The sequence below is a fragment of the Macrotis lagotis genome, chromosome X, assembly GCF_037893015.1.
Source record: "Macrotis lagotis isolate mMagLag1 chromosome X, bilby.v1.9.chrom.fasta, whole genome shotgun sequence".
NCBI lineage: Eukaryota > Metazoa > Chordata > Mammalia > Peramelemorphia > Peramelidae > Macrotis > Macrotis lagotis.
Window position 1 is genome coordinate 63,741,228 of NC_133666.1, and position 26,242 is coordinate 63,767,469.

At 40.9% G+C, this 26,242-nt stretch overlaps 1 pseudogene; it reads right to left on the reverse strand.

Annotated features, from left to right (window-relative positions):
• Window positions 1–1,930: 1,930 nt before the first annotated feature.
• Window positions 1,931–26,242, reverse strand: part of LOC141498690 (peptidyl-prolyl cis-trans isomerase FKBP3 pseudogene) — an 89,914-nt pseudogene continuing 65,602 nt past the window's right edge.

Consider the following 26,242-nt stretch of genomic DNA (forward strand, 5'->3'; position numbering starts at 1 on the left):
GGAAGCTAGCCCTCTGATATGTTCAGTGTCTCAAAGGAGAATATCCACCCTAACATCTGTGTCCATGGGTCTAAAGTCGTAGGTCACTTAGATCTCAAACTGGAAGAGAGCTCAGCAGGTTATTCTCAACGAACAACTTAGACCTACAAAAGTTATAAATTTCAAATGTAGGCCTTCTAATTCTGATTTCAACATTCTTTCCACTGAACAGCATTCTCCCCACCTCTCCAACCAGGAACTGATACCTAGGGCCTCATTCTTTCATGGGGCCGTTTGTGAGCTGCAGGAAGTGCCCACTACTGAGAACGCACTGGCTGTCCCGTCTACCAAAATAAACTTGGGGAGAACATGTTCTGTAAGGATAAAAAAATTCAAGTGGCTTTACCTTAATGTTCTCTGTATGATGAAGCTGTTTAACACCCCCACCTCAAATCATGTAATACAAATAGCTGCCAGAGGAAAAACTCTGATTGTGAGGAGGGCTTAACTTCTCTTCTTTTCTTTGCACTTCTCTGTGGGCTGAATGAATAGTGGCAAAAGCCAAGATGACTTCTCTTGGTCCCTCTTTGTCTTGGGTCAAGGAGTTCTCAGACTGTGGCAGCAAAGCACATCCTTTCTTCTTTGTGCCCATGTTCTGTAAGAGGGCACTGTAATGAAGTCAATGGACTCTACTGCCTGGATTCAATGAAGAGGCAATAGCATTAATTATGTTATGAGGGTACTGAAATCTCTGTCTTCTCCTGGAGAAGAAAAGAAAAACAACTTTATTATTAAAAAATAATGTTGGCTCTTCCCTCTACAGTAGTAGAACTTCCGTAGTGTCTTGAGTTTTTCATCTCATGCTGACCTCAGGACGAGGAAGACGTAAGATGAAGCATCCAACCTTGAGGAAGTGGCTTAAAATACTCAATGCTATAGTACCAGGCAATTCTCTGAACACTCAAAGATGCTGAAAGAGTGCCAGTCTAGCTTGTTCTATACATTGTTCTCTATACAAGAAATGTGTCTCCTTCCTTTCCCTATTCTTTAGTTGCCCAGATTTTAGAGGTAAAAAAAATTAGCCGCACTCCATTTATACTTGGAAAGTAGCATCCTGGTCCCTAGATCTGATGCATGATCTTATGGTACAGTACTATTTTTTTGTGGAAACACATTTTGATATTCTTTATTCATTTTATTTTAAATGTGAAAAATTCTGCTTCTTGCATAATCTTGACTGCATACAGGCCCAGGAAGGGTTTGCCTTGTTCCTATTCAGAGAGGATTTAAACTTGAGTCCCCTAACTCTTTAGCCAATGACTTCTGCTGAGCCCTTAAAATTTTTCAATATGTGTGTTATTTACAGCCAGTAAGAAAAGCTGTGCCCATTAGTCACCATCACAGATGTAGTGAAGTTTTTAATTGAGAAGAGGACAGCATTTTTCACAACATATTTGGAGGTAGAGAATCTCATTGGGTAACTATTTGCTGAAAAAAGCGATTATCTTTATAGCTAACACAGGGATTGTCATAGGATAATTTCTTAGTTATGTCTAACTTTCAAAAACTTAGGTTTAGGTACACCTGCAATCATGTGTTCTAACTGAAGGGATGTGTGTGTATGTTTGTATGTTTTTAAATTAGGTTCAAATCAAATGATCACAAATATAGCTTTTGAATTACTAGTGAGGAAAGCTCTAGTTTCTAAAAACGTTTCAAAAATACATTGGAAGGAATCTTATGCATCATGCATAGTATCTGAAAATTCAGTGAGCCATCCGCAGTTGGTCTTAATGTATTTGTATTCAGGATTTTCTATTTGCAACGTGACTTAAATAATAAAAATAAACAAAGAATAGAAAACTTGAGCCCAGCCTCAACAATAAACACTCAGCTTGAGGGATTGATCCTCAAAATAAATGTTTCCCCCCACCCCCAAGTATAGAGAAGGTCACAGATTTGTAGAAGTAACTTCTGAATTATGTAGCTCGGTCAATAAGACATCAATGTCCACTAATTTTACTTCAAAAAATGAGTTTTGGAGTCAAATATTTTGCATTAGGCTTTCTTTTCTTGCCATAAGCCCATTTCAGGTTCAGTCTCCAGATGAGCCTATTATTCTCTCTTATTCATTGTTAAGAGAGCTACTTTCCCATCTCCTGATAACTTTACTGACTCCAACTTTAAAATTTAGAGGCTTTGGGTGCAACTAGGTGCTTCACTGGCTCTGGAGTCAGACCTCAGTTCAAATCCAGCCTCAGATAATTGATACTTACTACCTGGGTTGATCTTGGGGCAAGTCATTGAATCTTGATTGCCTCACAAAAAAGAAAAAGAAAGAAAACTTAGAGGCCTAGCATTCTTTCCTTTCTTTCCGTTTGTTGAACATTAGTATCAAAAACATTACCAGCAATGGAAAAATCTCCTTTTGGGGAGTTAGTTTTTTATCCCACTTCTTAAGAATAGATTTTGTAGATTTTGGTGGATTTGGTGAACCCTCAGCCAAAGTCTCTTCAGTCTTGACTTCTTTGGATTTCTCTTCATAAAGTTTCACCTATTCTGTCACTTTGGCAATACTCCTAGCATTTTTGAAATGCTTACTTTGAAAAAGATGGTTGTAAGGTGGTGACTCAATGATCCTTGTTTGCTACTTTGGTTGTCCTATTTACCAAAAGAAACTGGGGAAAGCAGACATCCTATAAGGATACCTTGGCCACATGTCTTAGGTTTCCCAGTAATTTTTGGTCTGTGAGAAACAAATCCAAGCTATTGTCCTGCAGAAACTTGATGTCTTTCTTGGGAAGTGCTACTTAAGGCTTGCCGTGGTCCAGGAACTGCCATCTTCCCCCTACTGCCTCTAGGTGACTGGGTGACTGAACCTGCCGGCTGCACCAGAGACAACATTTAATGGCTCAGTAGATAGTTGAATCCATATTATGGGTGAAAAGTTGTAGTGAACTCATTTTCTCCATTCAAAGAAAAGGAAGGCTATCTTTTGCTTGGCCAGTAGGAAGAGAGATGATCAAAGAACAAAAGATAGTGTGTTGGAAGAAAACTTAGAGGGCCTCTAGTACTAGGTAAAGTTTCTCTCAAAGTTTTGTCCTGAATTATGGCATGATTTTTCTTCATTTTAATGATTCCCTTAGTAATTTAAATGACATTCCAAGAGACCCAAACTGACAACCCTAAAGGTGAGAAAACCTTGTTTACTCACAAAACAAATAGCACAAGAAATGGAATAATACAAATTTCCCTGCAATGGATGGACCTCCGTGCTGACCTGGAGGGCCTACACTTATGAGAAAGGGCAATGATATATGTAATGGCTCTATAAAAAGGAATCCATCATTAAAAGCTGCAGGGTATATGTGTGTGTGTGTGTATGCGCATTAGCATGGCAGGTAAACACACACACACATACACATACACACAGACACACACACACATACACACACACACACACACACACACACACACACACACACACACACACCTAGGAGCATTTTAATGGTGACATAAAAGAATTGATGCTGTTCTCCTTATAGGGTCCTAGCACGACAATGAGTGCACACTGCCAGGGATCAAGAGACTCAGGCTCATATTTCTTAATGTTCTCTAGGGGATTTTGTCCATGGGTAGTCTACTCTATGACTTGCTACTTTGCACAATGAGGAGATGCACCCCCTTGCCCCCCGCAATCTCCTCCTTTACTTTTCCACTGGAGGATGGTTTTGTCAGATGCAAGGTTTTTCACTATGAACTGCTTGAGGAAATGCAATGTTGGAATGATCCATTTCCTCTAGTCCATTCTGACCTGCTAAGTATTTAAATAAAAATCAATTATACTGGTTCTCCCTTAACACCACCCCTCCCTATTGAGTCAGTTCCAAGTTGAAGATTCTATGTGCACAACATTTTGCACATCGACCCCTTCTCTCCCAAAACCTCCACCCTAGTTCATATCCATGTTGTCTTTCACTATTGCAACAACTTCCTAACTCAGTCCTTCTGATTTCCCTCTCCAATTAGTGCTCCACACAGCTTCCAAAGTGATACTTAGGAAGCATTGGGATGATGATAACCAATCTTCTACCGAAAAAGTGACATTTTCTCTCCATTTGGACTGGGAAAGAATATTAATTCACCTCTTTTCTCCCTTTTCTCTAGGCAGAACAATAGCTACACCCCAACAAGTCATGTGACTGGATCAACCAGGCATTTTTCTGTTGTTCACATGACAGGCCTCCTGCAAAGAAGATGTGGGAGACAGTTATTGGCCTTCAGAATGGGCCTCAGAGTTTAGAATTCAGAAGATAGGATTCTGACTCTTAGGTCTCCTCACCTGAGCTGCAGACATAGCAAGAAGAGACATGAATAGGAACATGTGATCCCATGGAACTAAAAATAAGTGAAAGGAGTCACATATCTTTTGAGCACCCTCATTACCTCCTCCATTCTTTTTCCTGATGGGCAAAGAACAGAGGACAAAGTTTTTTGATTATCTCATCTTTCTGATTCCTCTTCTCCCTCCTCTTCTACTCTAATTCTTCTCATCTCTCTTGTCTCTCCCTTTTCATTCTTCTGAAAGAGGAAAGAGCAGCAAGAAAAATCACCATTCCTATGAGCAGTGATAGGCAGAAGCATTGTTATCCCTGCCTGTTAGGACAAAAGCATCCCATTTTCTCTCTCCCCCTCCCCTCCTTTTACTTAGATTCAGCACATAGCAAATATTACATTGATCACAAAGGACAATTCAATGGTGCAGTGAGTAGAATGACAGCCTTGAAGTCAGGAGGAACTAAGTTCAAATCTGGTCTCAGACATTTACTAGCTGTGTGACCTTAGGCAAGTCACTTCACCCTGATTGTCTCCCATTGAGGGCCATCTCCAGTCGTCCTTATCCATATTAGGCCACTGGACCCACGTGGCTCTGTAGGAAAAAGTGAGACTGGTGACTTAGCACAGCTCTCCCCACTCCAATCCAATTCATGTGCTTGTGGTCTTTTTCTTAAATGAAGGATGAAAAAAAGATGATGATGATGATGATGATGGCAATAACACCAGCATTTATATAGAACTTTATCATTTGCAAATCATTTCACAAAATAATTCACACAATTTCATTTGATCGGTGCTACAATCCTGGTAGGTAGGCACTATTATTATCCCCATTTTCCAAAGAAGAAAAGTGAGGTAGACAAAAATGAATTGACTAGCTCGGGTTCACACAGCTATTTACATGTCAGAGACTGAATTTGAACTTGCAATCCTTACTCCAGGCCTGTCTCTCTAGTAACTGCCACACCATTTAGCCACCTGTTGTGGAAAGTTGGGTACAATACAGGACAGGGAATCTCTTGCTTTGCATAGACTGGATGTGTGGCTCTCACCTGCCTGGATATGAAGCAGAAGACAGCCAGTTCCTAGGCCATGATCTATGCCCTAGTTACAATGATTGCAGCATTTGATTCTCCTAGCTTTGGGGAATACAAAGAGAAGCCTCTTGGTCTTTTGGGAAAAGATAAAAATGTACCTGAAGTCCATTTGATGATATTTCTTGAAAACAATCAAGACTTTCTGATGGCAACTGGGCTGATGTGCTTACCTTCCTTCAGTGAGGCATTAAGAAAGCAAGCAAACATCTGAAAGAATGTTTTTCTTTTTAAGCTTTTTCTTTTTCTTTTTTTCTTTTTCTTTTTCTTTTAAGCTGTTGGGGGGGTGGCAAATGTTAAGATCAATACCAAACACCAGAAACTCTATTCAGAGAAGGGTTAGCAAGGACTTTCCCATTCTAAGCTTTATTTGCATGAAATTCTGTGAGCCACAGAGCCATTTTGTCCCTAAAGATACTGTATTTCATAAATTCTTAGCATTTTTAACCAGTGAAAAGAGATGGAGAAAACTTACATGCAAGACCATCTTTCTGACAGAAAGTTGTGTTGAAGTCTCCATATTGGTTTCCTTTCTAAATAAAATTTTATTATGCTGCCTTCCCTCTTGGCCTTAGAAGGCAATTTGGCAACCTTGTGTCTGTCTGTCCATTAACCAAATTGCCCAATCCAGGGAGCATGTTCAGTTCCTACTATGCGCCAATGCTAAGTTGAGTAATGGCGTGAAAACTTAGGAGGCACCACCTCACACATCTGCATCAAAGGTCTTGAGCTTCAGGGAATCCGAACGCTAGCAAATTCCCACCAAAGGGGTCTCACATTCAAACCCATTTCATGCAGTGCAATGTAGAGTAATAAGCATTTCTTTGAAATCCATATTAATGTTTATTTTAATATTAATGTTTCTTTTAATGATACATTAAAAACATCTGTCACTTTCCAATACCCCCCAAAAAATCCCAGTGAACACAATGCCTGCCAACTATATGGCTTCTTCCTGTGGGGTGGGAGAGTGGCAGGCTACACCATCATAAGTCTCTTTCAGAAATCTTTCAGGGCTATTTTCCTTTACGTGATTCTTCTGATTTTGCTCACTTTGCCCGGCATCAGTCCATAAAAGCCCCCCTCCCTCTTTGGCCTAAATTTTTCATATTTGTCTTTATATTATGCCAAACCTGTAGTAGAGTGTTCCAAGCTCATATTTGTCGATCAGCCACAGTCAGACACACTGTAATTCGTTTCCAACATAGTGATGCCATTTTGGTCTTTGGTAATAAAGGACAAGAACCAGAACCAACATCCAATAATATTCCATTACAATCCTGTTCTATGAACTCATTGCTTCTGCCATTTTCCAACTGATGGGGGCCCACTGGGTTTCTAGTGTTTTTGCTTTCCATAAAAAGACAAATGCTATGATCAGCCTTGTGTTTGTCTTGGACCTTTGTAGTTATTGGCTCTCTCTGGGGTATATGCTTGGTCATAAGGACTTTTTTAGTGTAATACCAAACATCAATAGGCATTTCTTGAACACCTACTATGCAACAAGGCCCTGTGGTAGAAACTGGGGTACAAAGACCAAAAAAATCATCTTTTCCATCTAGGTGTTTCCATTCTGCTTTATCTCAGCATATCCCAAGCTTCCAAGGCTTCAGAGTCTGTTGTCTCTCCACTTTCTCTTTTCTGAGACCAGAGAGACCATGGGGCCTGGGGACTGTCATTGGCTATTTCTAAGGACAAAAGTAGGGTAAGACTTGGGATCAAAGCCCCTGAGAGAACAATGAGAATGGGAAGAGATGGGAGCAGCTTGATTGACAAGCTGGATTTTTTTTTATTTTTGCAAGGCAAATGGGGTTAAGTGACTTGCCCAAGGCCACACAGCTAGGTCATTATTAAGTGTCTAAGGCCAGATTTAAACTCAGGTACTCCTGACTCCAGGGCTGGTGCTCTATCCACTGCGCCACCTGGCCACCCAACAAGCTGGATTCTTAAGGCTGGTTGGGCAGTATCCATTCTGCCCATTCTACTACCACATCACTTCCATCTAACTCCTTCTCTGTACTCACCCAGCCCCCAGCCCAAGTCAAACTCATGACCTCTCAGTTGAACTAATTTGCAATGACCACCTAATTGGTCTTTCTGCCTCCAGTCTCTCTCCCTTTCCAATACATCTTGCACAAATTTGCCAAACTGGTTTTCCTAATCACAAGCCAGATCACATCATCATAGTAATAACAATAGCAAGAAATAGTCTAGGTCTTTTAGGACTTTATAAATATTCTTGTTTGATATTTTCTAACTCAGGAAGCTCTCTTTGCTCCTTATGACCTGTAGAATAAAGTATAAAAACCTGTGTCTGGCATTCAAAGCCTTTTGTGATTTGATTCCAACCTAACTTTTCAGGTTTATTACACATTCCTCTCCCACTTGCTCTTTACATTCCAGGAAGATTTGCTATTCTTCAATCCTGATATCCCAGTGCCCAAGGGAGGGACCCTGTTTTATTCCTTCCAAACTTTGCCCTCTCTAGCTCCTTAAATTCCTACATGTTGCCAAAGGTGGTGATTTGAGCTTAGGGTCAGAGTGGACCTAGAAGAAGCCAGATGCCCCTCTACCTGCTTAGCCGCTTGTCCTGAGCCAAGGAAGAAAAATATCAACAACTTGGTTGGAAGAATCTTGAACAGGGAGTCAGGAGAACAGGATGTTTGTCTCTTCTTTGGCACTAATGCTGGGTCTGTTTTTTCCTTAGTAAAATGAGGGGGTTGGACAAGGAGGTCTCCAAGATTCTCTTTAGCTCTAACAGGCTTGCAAATCTGGAAGATCTGGCCTCCATTCAACTTTACCTCAGTAACTCTGTCTTCATTTCAGGAAGGGTTCAACACATCTTCCTTTATGATTTTAGACAATTCACTGACTTTCCATTATGGAGCCACAGTTTCATTCTCTGTAAAATCAGGGAGATGGAATGGTTGATCCCTAAAACCCTTTCTGGTTTGAACATGCTACTTTGATGGGACTAGGCTTGGGGGGGGGTAGCTCCTAATCCTCTTTTAGCATCCTTTCCAAAAGGATTCATTTATTTTATTGAAGGGTTAAAATGCTATACTTCCACCACCACCCCATCATAAGCAGGCTTCCTAAATGCCAAATGGGAAGAAACAACTGACCTTAGTATCTAGTTATCAAGAATAATGAACTCAATTAGATAACTACAAAATAGCCAATTCTTCAGGGTTAGAAGGGAGGGTCATGCTACTGATATCTGGGGAGACAGAAATACTACGGGGATGGTCTCCACACTAACCGTGCCCAGCTGAAGAGTGCCTTTCATCAATCTTGAACTAGGTGTGGCTTGATTTGCCTACCTTGGGTGTAAGAATTACAGTTTACAACTTTTCTCTCTTGTGTTTGGGGTAACCAGTCATAAAAGTGGCTCTCCTCATGCCCCTCCCAGTCATCCCAACACCCTGGATGGTGGATGCTCCAGTTAGGTGGTTCTTTCCCACATCCTCTGGTTGAAAATTTCCCAATCCATCCTCCCCTCATTCTTGTGATTCAGGGTTGCCGTCTTGGGCAGTAAAAAATCCCTTCTTCCAATTCCCTCTCCCCTATTCTCACCCCGAGCCACCCTTTAAGCCCTAGTGACCCACAGTTGATATCCTTTTATGCCCTCCCATTCCATTATGGCCCCTGGAACTCTCTCTCTATTGATAATAAAATCCTCATCATTTACCTCTGCTGCTGCTAAGAAAAGCTTGACTCCCATATAAAGACATGTACCCCTGACTACCCATTCCAATTCTTGCTGTTCCTTCTCCTGTGTCTCAAAACAGTGGGCCAAGAGGGAGTCATAAACATTATCACTGCTCTCCACTGACACTTCAAGTTCAACCCTTTTGTATCCTCACTCTATATCATCTTTTCCTTCGAGGTTTGAGTTGCCTGTCCATGTCACCTGGTCCAAATCCTAGAAATGGGTTGAAAAAGGTGAAAGAAGAGAGACCTTTGTTTGTCTGTAATAATAACTAGGACTCCAAAACAGAAATAGGTTGGGTGGCTGCCTTCTGAGCTCAGGGAACCTCTAGTAAGGCTAGCTCCCTGTACTGGGTGCAACCTTACTTGACGTTTATCTTGTTATTGCTTATAGCTCAAGTCTGTCCAAAGAAAACAATCTATTAAACATGTTACCTTAGTCTTGACTTTGCTTAAGTCACATTTAGATATATTAATAGGCTCTGGTTGTTAATTTGTTGCTGTTTTTCCCATGATGGGGTTCTGTTTATAATGCAAGATTCTCCCAGGAGTCAAAGTTTCCAAGAGACTGGTTATAAATTAGACAAACCGGTTGTAAAGGATGGGGAGGATCAGTTGTGGAGGATGGGGAGAAAGAGGTAATGGAGGCAATATTTGAATCAATTCTAAAACACCATTTTGCTCCAAATGACTAATACTGCAATCTGGAATGGAATTCTGCAACTTTCCCAAATGTTGAACTCTAAAAACATGTTGTTTACAGGATATATGTAGAATGAAAAATTAAAATTCATGCAACATAGAAAAAAGCCGCAGATCTTTTTTTTCAGTGTGTATACATGGATGTGTGTGTGGATGTGTGTGGGGGGGGGGGGCGTGTAAAGTCTTTTTTTTTCCCTTGAAGCCAAGAACTTTTATAGTTCCCAAAAGCTATTTATTACATTCTGGTTTGTGTTGTAAGAAGGTTTTCATGTTCTGAGCTTCAAAATCAATAAATTCTATAGCCATCAGCCAGAGAGAAACCCTGTGGTGAGATACTTAACTACAAAAGTATGGGTATGGTCTTGCTATTTTCCAATGTCTATAATGGTTGAGAAGCTGGAAGACTGATATGGCCGAGTATTATTTATCATTGCTAATTTAAATTAATGTTATCCTGTTCAACAAATTGGGGGAATCTCTGCTCCCAGTGCCAACTGTTTACTACCCAGGCATCTGAGACCTGCTGCCTTTTAATCTGTGTTACTGGACCTACCCTGCTAGCCTGTCTCTGTTAACAACCCTCCAGTCTTACTATGCTGAGTAATTGGACTGAATGTAAGTCTTGTCTACAATTGAATATGTGTTACCTCTTTGAAACTTGGAATAAAAAAACTTGGATTCAACTCCTATTTTTTTTTCATTCTACTTGAGTGACCTTGGGCAGGTTATTTTAATTTTTTCAGCCTCAGTTTCTTCATCTGTCAAACAAAGATTTTAATAACTTGTTTGCCTTCAACAGTCTTACAGGAATCAACTTTAAAAATATATCTAGAGTATTTTTAATGCCATAAAATGTGTTCTATAAGTGGAAGAAAAAAAAGCCATACATCTCTAAGTGTATTCATTTTGTAAACTGTTTAGCCTTGTATAAAGGTGTGTCCTTACTATTATCCAAAGAAAAAGAATATATTCTCTCAGTCTTACATATACTTGCCCAATATATCTGCCAATGAAAGAAATTTTTGCATGCTTTGAGAAAACCATTTGATAATGGCCATATTTTAAGTGTTTAAACCAATGAGATTAGTAGAAGCTTAATAGCCATCATGGCCACTCCCTGAGGACCCTCTGGTACTTAGTGTTTTCATTTCACATCACACTGGAAGAAAAAAAAAAGGCAAAACAACTTAACAGAATTTGGGTTCATAAGTGGAGTCTATTAGGGATCACAATGCAGACAACCTCCACACCCAGTAGCATGTGATCAATGAGGAAAAGATAACTGTGAAGTACAGAAAAGGGAAGTAAGCCCATCACATAGTAAGAACCAAGCATAACAGATGGAGAGAGCGAGGACTACACCGGTTCCTGGGGAGATGGTAAGACACCCAGAGGAAGACCTAGGTAGTAGATCCCTTCTAAGAAGACAAGGATCAGAATTGGAGAAGATGAAAAAGTGTGAATACTGCTGTAGACACCCCTCCTTGGGATGGTTCGGTTTCAGGAGAATGGTCAAGTCAGAGCACAAGCTTCTGAGAGCATTTCCTTCTGGAATAAGAGAGGCTTCCCAAACTGTTTCTGGAAAAAGAAACCTAACCCTTTGCAATGTTTCTTAATGAACTAATTAAATTTCTTGTTTGAAAGCAACTGCCCTCAGCCAATCTCTGGTATCCCTGGAGGAAAACCAGTAGTTGATTTTTGCCAGCCTCACAGATTAGGCAAAACGGAAGCCATCACAATGTACTCCCCAAACCCATCCCTGTAGTCAACCAAGGGCAGGCATTAATTCCATTCAAGGCCTCATTAGTTGTCCCTTGGACAGCTGGCAGGAGTGGGGGGAAACCTTCCCACTACTAAGATGGCAGCTACGAACAGAAGAGAACACCCAGGGGTCACTTCACAGATATGGACTCCAGGCCGGAATGAGGGAAGGGTGAATAATGAACAGTGAAGCTGAGCCTTGCTATGGGCGCTGAAGGAAGAAGGGATTTCACCCTGGATATCAAGACCAGCCTCCTGACTCCTTAATATAATTAGACCATGAAAGTTCTGTAGTCTAGCAACCGTGGAGAATATTTTTGACTGGATCAGATCTTTAGCATCCGTGAAAGGCCCTCCAAGGAGGAAGCTGTTTATGGTACAGTGAACAATGGCAGCACTGGGAGATGTTTGTCTTTCAGGTTTTAAAAATAAAATTCCTGCTCCCTGATGCAATCACTTCTTCCATTCCTTTTTGTTGGAAAAAAGGAGAGATGTCCTTTGCAAAGTTCCTGAGTGGTTTTCATTGGACTCCAGGTACAAGGTGATACTCTGCACCAGAGTCCTCTGTAAGTGGGAGCTGAGGATGCTGGGTACATTTGAGCCCTCCCTTCTCCCCCACCCGGCCCCAGGAGGTTTCCCTTCATTATCATGCTACTCAGCCTGCCTTGTTTATTCCTAATACCTTTCCCTCCATGGTACCAGCCATTGCCATTTGTGTTAAACCCTACAAAATCCTCTTTGTGGCGAATTCTTAACATTGCCCACTACAGCTCATCAGAACCGTTAAGTCTGATGAACTATAATGAGGTCGGAATGTGATAAGCCATTTGAAAGGGACAATGAAAAGAATATTTGGAGGGAGAGAACACACAGCACCCTGGGAAATGAATGTTTTTGTGGAAGAATGAGCTACACTTGGGTGCTCAAAAGTAAATGATATTAATAAGCTGATTGAAAGCCATCACAACTGTGTGAAATAATGTATTTAAAGATCTGAAGGCTAGGCATCTCATCCATTGCATTTCTGCAATTTCTGAATTAGAATCAGAAAAAGCAGAACCTGACAGACCAGGAAACTGGGAGTTAAGGATTTTGAGTTTAGGCTTTCAGGCTGTGGGTATTTATACTATACTCTAACTCTGAGCTGTAATGAAAAATTCTGGGCCCCTGGGCAAGCACCCCAAAATACAGTAGGAATAAACAACATGACAAGTGCTCTCAAATCAATATTTAAAGACAAATCCTTTGGAGGGAGTGAAACTCTACTTTAGAACATAAGCCTTGACTTGGGGGGAATTGGGATGGAAGGGGGGGGGGGAAGAGACCTTGAGGCCCCTGTGGGCAGATAGACTGGAACAAAACCAAGAGGCTTCTGGGTAAGCTGCTGCTTAAGGAGGGAATGGGGTTGGTTGACCCAAGCTAGAGAAAAATTCTTCTTGGGTATAAGTTATGTAATGGGTTTACACTCTGGTAGCTTTCTGTTTTAATTCATTATTTCTGCTACTGAGAATTTAGCTCAATTATCCAACCTGAGGAAAGATTACATGTGTTTTCAGAATCCTATACATTTTAGCACACCTGGGCCCAAGCTCTGGTTGACCACCCTGTTTACAGCTCTTCTCTACCCCATTCAGATGTGATGTTCCCCCCTCTCCCATTCAGTTCTTCAATGATCCCAGGATTACTTCTCTCCCAATAAACTGTGGCAAGACTGTGGTTCCACATGCGGATTTACTAAATGCTTTAGTAAATGAACCTGAACTACCACAGAGCTCTTGCTAAAATGACAAATCAAAATATAATCTTTTGTTTCAGTAAAAACTTTTCAAAGTAGGTTTGGCTAGCCCTGCATTACAGGAGCCAAGACACAGAGCTGAAAGAGACCTTAGTGATCATCTACCTTAAGCATTCTCATTTTATAGATAAGGAAACTGAAGTCCAGAGGTAAAAGGACTTGACCAAGGTCAAAGGTCGCAAAACTGAAATCAGAACCCAGGTCTCCCAACTCCAAGTCCTGTATACTTTCCTTGTATCATACTGACTCTCACCACAAGACCTTTGATGGTATACTGGTACTTTGTCTTAGTCCCTTTTGCAAGTTCACCTGGCCCAGCACAGTACTCTGCACATGATACATGCTTCATAATGAATAGATGAACAAATGAAATGCCCACATAGTAGAGTGGCATAAAGTGAATCCAATGGAATGGAGGGGGAGGTTTGATGCTGGGAGCATCAAGTTGACTTTCTAAACTCAGATCTCTCTTAGATGAAGGATTGAGCTGAAACTTTGGGAAAGGCCAGGTCTAAAGGAACAGGGGAAGGTCACCATCCTGCACAGGGAACACTCAGTTCCTAGAAGGCAGAGGCCACCTCTTCATTTGGCCAGGCCACATGCAGATAGGAAATTTTTTGAAAAGCCTTTCTGATGATGTTCCCTAGTAACAAAAATAGAAAAGTGAAGTTGATTTACTTAGGAGTAGGCTATGGGAAACATTCAAGGGAGCATTTATTTATACTACACCACCACCAACAAAAAAAAGCTTGCTCAAAGGTTTTGCTGAGAGGCTAAAAAACCCAAACGGCTAAATCTTCTGATTTAGACATTGCAGTCAATGAATCTCCAGAAAGTTCCTGGAGCAGTGGTTCACAATAAGCTTCTCAAGCTTTTGGTGTCTTCCTGGCAGACTTCATTATCCCAGTGTCTTTTAAACCCCATATGAGCCATTCCTATTGATTATAATGTTGCCTACTGCTGAGAGCAAAGCTGCTCCATTGCAGACTCCTGGGCTCTTAATCTTTGCCAGCAGGTCACTGATGTCTCCCCAGGTTTTTCCTTTTAGCAGAATTAATAATGATGGTGATGGTGTTGATGATGATGGTGATGATAATAATAATAGAGCTTCTGTGCTTACAGTGCATATTCCATTAGAGGAACTTGATGGAAACCCAAATAGGGCTTAAAGAATAGCATTTTTTCGGTGCTGAAAATATAAAGTGGTGCGATTGCATTTGAGTGAGGATGGCTGAGCTTTTGTGATTTTTGAATCTAGAGCCTAAAGCCAGGTGTGGATTTTTTAAAACACACAGATGATCGAAATAAGCTCTCTAATGAACAACTCTAGACGTACTGAGGTATACTATCACTTCCCATGAATTATTTTACTAGCTGTATGCCTATCTTCCTTCCTTATTATAATAATTCCCAACAGGAAAATATGTAATAGATTGTTGCGGCTCACCAACGAAAAAAATCTAAAAAGCACAAAAAAATCCCCAAATCCCATAACCCTCCGGTGAGTTTTCCAACAATTTCTGTCATGTTCTCCAAAATTAGGGGAATAAAGCACAGGGAAGGGGGAGCTAGGTGGCACAGTATATAGAGCACCGACCCTGGAGTCAGGAGGATCTGAGTTCAAATGCGGCCTCAGAAAGGTAATAATTACCTAGCTGTATGACCTCAGGCAAGTCACTTAACCCCACTGCCTTGCAAAAAACAAAAAAATAAATAAATAAATAAATAAATAAATAAATAAATAAATAAAAGCACAGGGGTAAAAATACATAAAGAAGGATGTCCTGAAAATTATATTTTGCAATAGTATTAACTGTGAAAGAGTTGTAGACTAAATCACCTTAATTTCTTCAAAAAGTTGTCATATTTTAAAGAAATGCTCTGGCTATTTCATGTCAGTCCCAATATGGATTCTTGGGCCCCAGGTCCAGATGCATCCAAGGTTGAATGAAATTACTTCTATCTGGAGATAAAATATAAATCCATCTAGGTTTCCCCTAACATTGTTCTTTTTTATATATCTTGCATTATGATTTTTTTAAAGGCCCATTCTCATCAAATAGAAGCATTGTCATTTAGTAGCGACATTTCAGTAAATTCCATGAGGGCAGGGCCTATATTTTTTTGATCAGTGAATCCCTAGCCCCTATTACAAGAGATCAGGTACAGAGCAGACTCTTGATAAAGACCTCTTGGATCAAATGGAGTTGGTTAGATTCTATTTGTTTTTAATAACTCAATTTGTTTCAACAGTAAAATAAGATAAGGGAGAGTTGATTTTGCTTGGGCCCCATCAATGTTTGCTTTACTTGGAAGCCACCACAGTGTTCAGTTTTCAAGGAAAAGGAATAGTGACAACAACGACTAGATTTAGAGAATAGGTTTTAAGGTTTTTAAAGCAATTTATAATTTGTCTTATTTTATCTTCACAATCATCCTGAAAGGGAGTTGCCATAATTAAGCCCATTTCACAGGGGAAAAATCTAAGGCAGACTGAGGTTAAATGACTTGTCAGAGTCACACAGCTAGTCGTTTTCTGAGGTCATATTTGAACTCAGATCTTTCTGACTCTGAGTTCAGCACATGATCCACTACAGTCAACAAGACTGCAGTGAGGATGGGGGAGCCAGGACAGGCACAGAAGCCCAGGTAATCAACAATCCCTCCTTCTGTTTACTCCACCTCCCAATCTTGAGGCCACAGAAATCAGAGCTCATGATGAAACTGGCATAAACAAACTGGCAACTAATAAATACAACTTGCTACCAGGTAGGTCCCCACTGTTGCTGTACAAGCTATATATTTATAAAGATTATTGAATTAGCCCCAAAGGGAATATAAACATTAATGGTGAGCTTAAAAGTCAGAAAGATTTGACTTCTAGTTCCACTTCTGATAGGACCATAGGCAAGTCATTTAGCATTCTTATGAAGTTTGTTGCAAAGATCAGAGGAGAATATGTATGTATAATAACAGAATTCCACTCTTCAGTCCAGTGAGGCAGGGATGTTTCACATCTAACTTACCCACTACTGGGCCCCTCTGCTCCAGACATAGCTTCACTTCAGGGGGGCAGCTTGGTCTTGACAAAAGGGATAGAGTTCTTTTCCCCTGGGTTCCCTTGCTCCTTACACCCTCCCCCACCCAACACACACACAAAATACCCTAGAACTCCAGGAAATGATTTAAAGTTTAGTTTGACTTAAGAGGGGAAACAAGGGATTCCCTAGGGTTTGCTATGTTGTCCCAGTGGTCTTGTGACCAAGGCTCATCTCCACACTCCCTTCAAGGGATGGTCACTGTTACTTATGTTAAGAACTTTGTAAGCTTTACTGAACTAAGTAAAGGTCAGTTAGCTATTATTTACTTCCATCAAGTTGCATCAATGAATAGATCAAACAATGTATTAAACAGGAACCCTCTTTCATCATTTCATTTGAATTTCTTTGTATTAGTGGGAGACATTTCCTTGGACTAAGAAAAAGTGAAAACTTGAGCCTTAGAGAAACTTTATGGAAGTAGCATTCTATTATCCAGCTGATATTGATATTTGTCCTTCATTCTCAAAGAAGACCACAACATCAGGGAGGTGATGTCATGACAAGTGCATGAATTCAATTAGAGGGAAAGGGGACTCTGCTAAGTCAGCAGCCTCACTTTCTCCTCCAGTCACATGGATGCAGTGGTCAGATAAGAATCAGGATGACTAGAGATGACCTGAATGAGAAGCAATCACGGTTAAGAGTCAAGAATCCTGCATCTCTCTAAGCTTCACTACTTTATTTTTAATGGAATTAAATGCTGTCTTCTTAGAAATGTATGAACTATCCTGCTGGTAAACCCTGTGAAGTTCTCGTTTTTTCATTTAACTGCTTGTGTGTTTCCCCTATCGTTTTCATCAAACCAGCCTTGATCTTTGTGAGTGTTCTGAGCCAGATGAGCAAATGCAGCCATATACCAGATCTCTGAAAGTTGGCCACTGTTTTCTGCTCCACCATTGCCAGTTGTGTGTTGACTCAACTTCTTCTCCAAGTTAGCAACAAACTGTTCCTATTCACAGAGACAATCTAATCTTTGGGGTCACCACTTCAGTTGAATACGAATATTTAGCTTGGAGAGGATGAGTCTGTGATCCATCCAACTTGCCAGATTCTGGATAGTGGATGTTAATTTTGTGATTTCCTGGTCATCGGTGTGGAGTTTCCATGCTTTTTATCAAACACCTTCAGGGAAGATGAACATGGCCTCTAGGTCAGCTACCTCAGTGATAGCAAATTCTTCAACTTGAAAAGGCTACAAGCCAAGAGTGATGCGGAGGGAGGGTCGGTGCCTGATCTAAAGTTTGAAGATGATTATGCCTTCAATGCAGCCTCTGAAGCTGAGATTCTACAAAATATGGATTGATCCTCTGCTGCTTGTGCTCATTTTGGTCTAACAAGGAGCATCAAGAAAAGCCAGGTGCTCCATCAACCAGCACTACACCATTTATATGTGGAGCCATCAATGACAGCAAATGGAGAAATTTTGAGGACTGTGGACAAGTTCATTTATCTTGACAATGTCCTTTCCAGGAACACAGTAATAATGAGGTTAACACTCTCATTGCCAGAACTAGCTCAGCAATTGGGAGGCTTGGAAAGAATGTGTGGGTGAGAAAAGGTGTTAGACTGACTACAGACTGAAGGTCAGTCATTGTGCTGACTTCATTTTTATATGCCTGTGAAACCTGGACAGTCTACCAGTGCCATGTCAGGAAACTGAATTGCTTCCATTTTAATTGTCTTATGAAGATTCTGAAGATCACCTGGCAGGAGAAGGTACCAGACGTGAGGGCCTTTCTCGAGCTAAACTGCCAAGCATTCAGAATTACTACAGAGAGTGCAACTATGATGGACTAGATTTGTTGATAGACATACACCTGCTCAAAAAACTGTTTTATAGAAAACTCATCCAGGACAAATGCTTACAAGGGGGTCAGAAGAAGCAATACCATGACACCCTGAAGGTCTCATTGAAGAACTTTAGAACTGATTGTACAGCATGGGAGACACTGGCATAGGACTGCCCAGCATGGAGTGTCCTCATTGGAAAGTCAAAAGGTGAACTCCTGGTAAAAATGAAGATGGTAACATAAATGGAAATGATTGCATAGCTGCTTATTGAAGGAGGGTATAGCAGACTGGGTCCAAGTAGACTCCAGCAGTGGGTAGCAGGGGGAGCAGGTCTTTTAATAGTGTATGGGACATAGGAGGCAGTTTCTTTAGGAACTGGGAACCATCGGGGTCTCCATGGACGTGTTTTACTTGGAGGGTACCAAGGTGTGATTGGACATTGGAATTTCTATGGAGGTTAGAATTCATGTCCTTAGGAAAGGATAATCAGTGGAGCTCTTGCCTTTCTTTGTATCTCTAGCATACACTTTTGTATCTCCTTGTCACATAGTAGGCACTTAAATCCTTATTGATTTGATAAATGCTAAAATTATGACATTTGGGATTTCCATTTTACTAGGCATTTTTACTTCTAATTCAAGGCCAAATCAGTTGTCTTACAGACTGGCCTGGCCTCTGAAGTCCTATGAGCTGAACTTGGGGCTCCCTATTGGTTTGTTTGAGAAACCAGTTGGAGTTTTTACATGACTTTTGACACAAGCCAAGCCCCATAGAGTCTAGGTTAGAAATTTCTCTCTTCTCTGTCTCCAGCCCCGTCATGTGGCAATAGGAGAGAATTGAGTTTTGTTTCTGTCCGGCTATTTTAAATCCATCACTGGTCACCAAGGGTACACTCGAGGGCTCATATAGTATCATGGATTTATGAGCTTTCTAGTACTGTGCAATAGGAAGTGATTAGTTTTCCAGGTATTTCATGGAAGCAATGCTGGCAGCATGTTACAGACTTGCCAATTTCCATTTAATTCCCCCTAAGGTTAACATTACATGTTATTGCTACAGATTTTGAGATAAGAATTGAAGTTTCTCAGCCCTTGTATAACTTTATGGATGTGGCAATGATAATCCATTTCTGTTCACCCAACATGAGAAGCTGAGAGTTCAAAAATGAGACTCTAGAAATTCCCTAAATGGCAGCTGCCTAATAATCAGGCCTCTGTAATTGCTACACAGGGTCCTGGATCAGTAGTCTCATATTGGTCGCTATCCAGAGGCACTATAATACATTTCTTTGGTTTTCTTTTAAGACATTTTAATGCCTTGTGTTTTTACATCACTGTTAATTTTAGATACAGAACCTGGCCCCTATCACGTGGCTGGAAGTGAACTTTCCCTTGGAAGAAGCAACAACAACAACAACAACAACAAATACATGGACTGACTGGGCATAACAGGATGTGCCACCTTCTGCCTTCTTAGTATGCAGCCTCTATCTGCAAAAAGAACGTGTGTTTCATTGTCTATTCCTTAAGGCTAACCCACGATCTTTCAATAAGTCACAGTCTGACTTCCTTTTAGCGATTTTTTTCACAGTTTTAAAGTCATTGTTATATACTCTGTTTTCAGGTTAGGTTGATTTCTCTTCACATCAATTCATACACAGCTTTCCATATTTCTATGAATTCTTTATGCTCATTATTTCTCACTGCACAAAAAAACATTCCATTACATTGAAAGGCCATGGTTTGGTCTGCTCTTCCTAGTTGATGGGTATTCCCTTGGTCTCCAGTTTTTTACCACCACACAAAGCACATTGTTCCACCCATTTATCTCAATCAAGTCAACAGACATGATTAGGTTTTAAAAATATGTAAACAAGATTATCTATATCCTGTGATCCCTTTATGAGATAAGAATGTCTCTTTAATTTGGTCAACCAGGAAGTAGCATGATTGACCAGCTGAGCAACCTATGACCCCCTGGAGACTTTTAAATAGTGGGAGAAGTTTCAGGAATTGTTTAGTTAAGCAGTGCAGGGTTTCATTTCAGAGGATTCTAGATAACCTCTCCCCACAAAACATGTTGTTGGAATACCAGGCGTGCCTTGCCAAAAAGACTATTTTATGGAGAACTCACATAGGGTAAGACACTCTGAAGGTCTCTCTTAAGAACTCTGGAATTTATTGGGCAGCATAGGAGACACTAGTACAGGCCCACCTGGCATGGCATGCTCTCAGTTCTGTGAGTAAGACAGAATTGAAGGAGCTCAACGCTTTAGAGTAGCAACCCCAGGTGTTTACATGGACTATTTATGCCCAACCTGTAGAACATTCCAAGTTTGTATTGGTCTGATCAGCCAAATTGGTCACACTACGACTCATCACTAAAATAGTAATATCATTTTGTTCTTCACTAACATAGGACCAAGAGCCAACAAGAAAGACTAGACCAGTAACAGCCAGAAGACATTTGAAGGAAAACACAGATGCAAATCAATACCTAAATAAAGCCACTTGACGGAAAAATCATCTTTGAGCACTAGGACCTTTTTATCAGAGAATTGGTTTTTTCTAGCTATAGTCTCAAGAAAGGGCTTCTGGCAACCAAAAGTTGTGTTTCCCCTTTGAGCTCACATGGGTATGCTCAACATCATCATCCTCAACATTAATCTCACTCATTTTTGATCTCTGTGTGTACTTGAGGGAGAATGTGCCCCTGGACCTTTATGGAGGCTGTTTTATATCCATTATTCTTATTATACTTGTTTCAGTTATACTTTTTCTAAAAGCTTAATAGCCTGACTGGTTGATGTTAAAGAGAAACATACCACTGGAAGCTAGTGAGCACTGGAAATAATAGCACTGCTCTCTGGGGACATGGCCCTCTAATTTTAAAGGGAGTTAATGAGTGGTCACAAAGGGGAGTGTTCAATGCAACCCTTGCTACCTATAGGGCCTTCTTTTCTGTCTTTGACTTCCTTGGGGGGTATATAACTAGTACTGGGATCACTAGAGCAAGGAATATGAATACAAAACTCTCTCTCCTATCATTATTCTAAGTTATTGACAAGGATACTTGAACTAATTTCCTATTCTGTCCACAGAGTTTTAGTATGTCTGACTTCTTATAGCCCCTGTTAACATTAGTTAGGACATATTTTAAAACTAGATTGACTTGAAATTTAAACTTGTGGAAAATACTTATTTTTTTACTACCACACCTTTTCAGAAGTCCTACCCTGATCCTTCTTTCTAATACTGAGATAACCCTAGGCTCTCCTAGACTTGGGCAATGGACCTTACCAGGCTTGAAAGGCTTCAGATCTAGGGGGAGGGATAGACCCAAGAGGAAGAGAGAGGTGTGGTGCAAGAACCTACTTCCCTCTGTTTGGAGAGGCTAAGCACCAGGTTATCTGCAAGGGTATGAATTTTTCAACCATAGCAAACTCTCCAAGTCCATCAGTAAGTTCTAGAAGGCTTATGATCTCTGCTGGGGACAAAGCAGCTCATTCCATTTTTTGGACAGCTCAGATAAGTCAGATTCTACTTCACTCTACCTTTTTTCCTATTGGTATCAGTTCATAGGATTTAAAGCTGAAAGAGACCTTTGAGATCACTGAGTTCATAGACTCATAGCTCTAAAACCTTTTGTTTGAAGACCTTCAGTGAAGAAGGGAAACCCACTACCTCCCAAGATAGCCCTTTGTACTTGAAGATAGCGCTAATAATTAGACGTAAATTGGCCTCTTAAGCAACTCCCCTCATTCCTGTTCCATATGATAATACTTCCATTTTGCTTATGAGAAAACTGAGGTCTAGTTAAAATCAAGTGATTTGCATAATGTTGTAGAATTAGTAGGTCACAGGGTAAGCCATCTTTGTGTCTCTCTGGGCTTTTCCATTTCTGATTAGACAGCTCGGGAGGTCTTCGCCTGGCAGACTATCTTATCCTATCTAACAGCAGGGGACAAAAAAAGAGATGTGACCAACACTTGTGGGGCAAAGAATGTTCTGATCTGGGATCTATTTCTCCATCTGTGTCTTGTGAGTTCCTCAGACAGGAACTGACTGACTCCACTAAGTGCTCTCCTGAGATCCCTGAATCTTACAGTAGCTCGCCTTTATTGTCATCTTGGATATGCCATTTGTGACTTATAGTCTCATAGTGGTAAACACGACTCAGACAATGAATTCCTAATCAGGTTTCAAAAGCAAACTGGATTCAGGACCCCAAAAGACTGGGAAAAAAAGTAGACTGGAGCCCTTGTTTCCTCTCTTGTCTAGTTACCCACATTCCAAAGCAGAACTCAATAAACATGGAGCACAACCATTTTTATGGAAGTAAAAATAGTGAACCTTTCTATAGGGCCCTATTAAAGTCTCTCATCTGAGTCAAACAATAAGCCTGCAAGTCATTCACTGTTATTATTATTATTCCCTTTTAACAGATGAGGAAATGGAAACTCAATCCTTGAATGTTTTATCCATGGTCAAACAGCCAAGAAATGTCCAGGGATGTTCTTTTTGACTCCAAGTCCAGTGTTCTCTCCACTGCACCTTGCATGCTGAGAGAGATCACAGCTTTCAGTCATCTTATATATTTAACATGACAAGAAAAAGAAAGGATAGAAACATGTTATACTTCAGGGAGGAAACAGTGCATTGGGGAATACACTATAGAAAAAGTCTCTGGCCTGGCAAGAAGAAATGTGATTTTGATGGGGAAGGGAGGGTTGTTGTACAACAGGTCCCTTGGTCTATTCTGGCTCGTACATATTTCCCTGAAGTAATGAGCTTGGGCATTGGCTGCTTCCCAAGAAATAATGACTCAATGAAGGGTTGTCACTTGGAGATGACACAGCAGACTGTGGGGGTTCCCTCCATCCTGTAATCAGAATGGGTTCGCCACCTAGGTAGGAGGAGTGACCTGCTAGTAGATCTTTTTTTTTTGTTTTTTTCAGGGCAAATGGGGTTAAGTGGCTTGCCCAAGGCCACACAGCTAGGTAATTATTAAGTGTCTGAGGCCAGATTTGAACTCAGGTCCTCCTGACTCCAGGGCCAGTGCACCACCTAGCCGCCCCCCACTAGTGGATCTTAAAAGGAGTGATTTTGCTGGTCTCTTCACATCTGCAAGTCCCATGTGGGGTGGGGAGGGGACAGCCTCTCCCCATATTGTGGCATCATGGTGGCCATGAGTACAAGCAGAAGACACATGTCCTTAAGTAGGTATGTCCCAGGTTGGGTCTTGGGCTACCTCTTCTATTTTGTTTCTTACCTGAGTTTTAGGTGACTGAGTTGCAACCCCAATCTTGAAAGCAATCTCATGAGTCTGAGAGATTGGAAGCTCCTAGGTCCTCATTTGGTCACAACCACACCTTGGGAAGAGCCCTCAGCCATTTTTTCCAGATCTTCCTTAGCTGACAGTGGACTGGAGGATGAACCCAACCCTTGACTTGGTTTGTAGTAAACATGGAACCTGGAGAGATGCATTTGGACCGTGCTGAACTGAGACAAAGAAAGGATTTCCAGCAACCAAAAGTTGTGTTTCCCCTTTGAACACATGTGATCTCTACACAAATACCCTCAAGTTAAGTTCTGAGGATTGAAAGAAAAGGTCAAAACAGTCACTGTGGAGATGGGGAAAGACTTCTTGGAGAAGGTAGGACTTTCTTTGGGATTCTAAAGAGACTGAGATGAGGAGGGAGGGCATTCTTGGCCTGAGGGATGGCCCCAGAGAAAATTCAGGGAGTCTGGAAACTGAGTGGACAAGGAACAGCAAGATGTAAGGTGTAAAAAGAATGGCAAACCAAGAAGGAAGCAGGGGGTGACAGACTTCCAAAGTCAAACAAATGAGTTTTTATTTGTCTAGGAGGTAATAGAGAGCCACTGAATTTTATTGAATAAGGAAAGTAGGAAGTTGGGTCAATCTGCCAGGAGACTAGAATGGTTGTTTTAAGATACTATTTTCCCAGCAATCTGTGATTGAATCCTTTTTTTCTTTAAGATTTGGATACTGATACACATTGTACATTGAATACCTTCCTACTCTCCACTCTGAACAAAATCCTAGATAGGAACCAAACCAAGGACTTATGTTCATTTACCTCGGGCTTTCAATTAGGAGGTTTCAGGAGCACTGGGCCTGATTCCTCCCTTTAGAGAACCAGGCTCCTAGACTGAGCCGGAGTCCAGATGAGCCCTTTAATAAGAAGGAGAATACCTTGGCCCCCTCTGGGCCTGACAGAGGGTGTTAGGGTTGTACAGTATTGAAAATGTCCATTAAATGATTGTCCATTAAAAAAAAAAAACCTGTTCAATATTCACCAGACTATTTGCTGCTGAGGGGAAGAAGGTGGGAAAGGAGGGTGGAAGGAAATTCTGTAACTTAAAAATATGCATATGATGTGGATGAATGTAAAAATGAAAACTTTCATAACATGTAATTGGAAAAATAAAATATCAATCAGAAAAAAAGTAAAAACAAAAAGCCCAGAATTTAAAAACAAACCAAAAAAGAAAACCCTTTTTGTTCATGTTTGATAAGGGTTCGAGTCAGTCTATAGACATGATGGAGAGAAAAGAAAACCTGCTTCTAAAAACTTTCAGCCAAGGTTTTAAGATGTAGCATGTCCATATCAGCTTTGATTCAAGTGTGTAACACCAAATCAAATTACAGCTGGAGTAGTTTATCAGAGAGAATGACTGCAAAGTCTGATGGTACCCAGGACACCAAAAGAAAGGACAATAAAGATTGCCAAAAGACACACACACACACACACACACACACACACACACACACACACACACACACATGCGTGCACGCGCAAACATTTCTGCTTCAGTTCCAGCTGCCTGAGGGGAAGTTTTCATTTGAATTTTGTATATCCTGGAGGAGTCTAAAGTTGGAGTTTGTCAAAGCTGAACTTACAGAGAGCTGACATCCAGCCAGGTACATTGAGTTCTAGCTGCTTAAAGTGGATGCTGCCCACATAGACTAAGAAGAGAATCACAGAGTCCTAGAATGCCAGAGGTAGAAGTGGCTGACCTTTGACATTTGCCAGTCTGTCCAACTCTCCATTTTGCAAATAGGAAAAACCCAGCCCCAGTGCAAAGTGATCTGCCCAAGCTTGCTTGCTTGTAGATAAGGCCAGTCTCCATTCGAATGTGGACTTCTGGGGCTTAGTATCATGCCAGCTGGCTGTTTCTATCGGCCAAGGCTTCATTACTACAGTTCCCACATCACTCTGGAAATCAGAATTAGCAGCCTGGGTGCCCTCAGTCTCACCAGCTGCATACACAGTGGGGGCACCCACCTCTCTGTACTCTCTTCTCAGTTGTGCCCATGTTTTCTAACTGGAGGTTTGCCCAAAAAACAACCTCCAGAGATCTGTATGTAGCCAGGATGCCACAAATGGACCCCAACTTGCCAGGGAATCTACACCCAAACAATACCCCCACTCACAAGTACTCATACACCACTGAGAACTGGCTAACAGCAGTGTTATTTTTACACACTTTCCTTAAGGAGTGCTCTTTCTGCTTCTACAAACCCAAACTTAGCTTATAAGACAGTTATAAACACCCAGATCTTAGCTTCCACATCCCCTTCCTTCTCCACTAAGTACCATTGTCTGGAAAAGGTTCTGATAGACTCTTAAACCCTAGGGGGTAACTCCCAATGATCAGAAGCTCTATCCCCCCTTTTGTCTTCCAAACACAGATGTCTGCCTTGCCAGTTGGACCTTCTCAGAATGAAACACTTGTATTTACTAGGATGATTATGCCTGCCAAAGAAGTGCCCCTTCTCAAGGCCAAGAGAAAGAGCAGAACAGATTTAATAAATATAAGTTAAATAGGTTTTGAATCTGACTCTAAATAGAAACTAATGTTTGTAACCAATCATTCTGTACTAAATCTGTGCACCACACCCCTAATGTCTATATTTTTGGATTCATAAACCTTTGTTTTAACTCA